Raw genomic sequence first — 2,131 nt, 5'->3', positions numbered from 1 at the left:
AAGGTTAATGTTCAAAAATCCTCCTTGTTTTTCTCCAGGAACACAAATGTGAAACGACAACAAAGAATAGTGACCTTAACCGGGATTCCTAGAGTTGAAGATTTGGGAAAGTATCTAGGAATCCCCTCAATCCATGGGAGAATGAAGAAGGTTTCATATGCTAGACTTATTGAGAGCATCCATAAGAAATTAGAAGGCTGGAAATCGAAGACCCCATCATTGGCTGGCAGGCAAGTCCTTGCCTAATCCATTTTTGTTTCCATTCTATACTATACCATGCAGACTACATTACTGCCTATAAGAGTGATTAAGACAATAGAGAAGCTTATTCGTAGTTTCCTATAAGGAAGCTCAGCTGAGAACAGAAAGAATCACCTAGTTAACTAGGAAACAATTACTATGAACAAGGACAGTGGAAGCTTGGGAGTTCGCAGACTCGAAGAAATGAATAAAGCTTTTCTAGCCAAGCTTGGATGGAGGCTGATGCAAAATGAAGATAGCCAATGGACTCAAGTTCTGAAATCGAAATATAATGTATCGTCGGTGGACTGCTCCTCTTGGCAACCAAAGGCAAATATGTCCAATGTTTGGAAGGGGATACTAAAATCTATCCCTATTTTCTAGAAAAGGTCCCTGGTCAAAAACGGAAAAAATCACTTTATTCTAGTATGATCATTGATTGGGACCTTGCCCTTTATACAACCTTGCTATTGCAGAAATCCCTTCGATAGAACTATTTAATATAGTGGCATACTATTAGGACAGAGATAGCAGATGGAATTGGAGAAAACTTCAAAACATTCTCCTGGCATCTTCGCTTAATGAATTAGCAGCCATCATTATTCGTGAAGATATGGAATCGGAAGACATCATTGGCTGGAGAAATGAAGCGTCGGGCTCCTTTTCGGTTAGTTCTGCTTACAACCTGGTAACTGAGTATACAAGATTAGTTGACGCAGCTAAATGGAATGCCATTTAGAAATTGAAGCTTCCAAGCCGCATTAAGACTTTCGTATGGCTGGCCCAGCATGAGAAAATCATGACTAACAGCATGAGGGTAAGAAGATTGCGATAAGTGATGGTTATGCAGAGATAAAGTTGAAGACATTGACCATGTATTACATAAGTGTCCGGCAACAGATGAAATCTTGGAGTAACATTCTTCCTACACTACACATGAAATTGGAAAGGTTGCAGTTTCGTGACTGGTTGGACAATGGAATTGCCTTTAAAAGCAATGGTGACAATCCAGAGAATGCCAACATTTTGTTTGCAATAACTATTCGGTGGGTTTGGAAGTGGAGGAATGAGGCTATATCCAACAACTTTTTACAACCAATCCACTCCAAAGTCCAGTGGATCCAAACTCAAGCAGAAAAAATAATGGTAGCATTTGCCAGAGCAAAAGGCCAACAAGGTACAACTTAAGGGAATAGTTGGGAAAGATTTAATTGAGAAAGACCAAAAGAAGGGAGGCTCTGTTAACTACACGGTTAACAAGGCTGGTTGCGGAGAAGTCATAACGGACTCTATGGGCGAGTGGGTAGGTGGATTCGTCAATAATATTGGGTCATGCTCTCCTTTGCAAGCCGAAGCATGGGCCTTATTGAGAAGCATCCAGCTAACAACGCACATGGGTTTCAAGAAAGTTATCTTGGAAGGGGACTCTTCCGAAATTGTCAATGGAATGTTGAGTAGCCAGCTCTAACCAATGTAAATGCAGTGACCTACAACATCTTGAAAGCTTGTAGACAGGAGCTGCAGTATCTAGAGGCCTGATGTGCCTCGAGAGGTCAATGCAGTAGCGGATCGATTGGCTAGAGTCTCTAAAGAATATCCTAGAGGAATGCATATTTTGATCGAAACTCTATTCTCAGCTTGCTAGAAAACGATAGGGTCGACTATCCGGCATGGCGCCTTATGTATAATATCAACTAGCTACTGGATGTATTTTTTGGGTTTCCCCCTCAATAAATAAAAAAGACTACAATTGATCCATTAATTAAAAAATTAATTTCCAAACGTATTTGGTATTTTTGGCGTGAATTAAAAATATTATCAAATCGCATACAAGATTTGCATTTGAGAATATGTGAAACACACTTGCAACATGCATTTCTGATAAGGCGAG

Source organism: Ipomoea triloba, chromosome 15 (assembly GCF_003576645.1).
Source record: "Ipomoea triloba cultivar NCNSP0323 chromosome 15, ASM357664v1".
NCBI classification, from domain to species: Eukaryota; Viridiplantae; Streptophyta; class Magnoliopsida; order Solanales; family Convolvulaceae; genus Ipomoea; species Ipomoea triloba.
Note: the sequence above shows the minus strand (reverse complement) of the source record.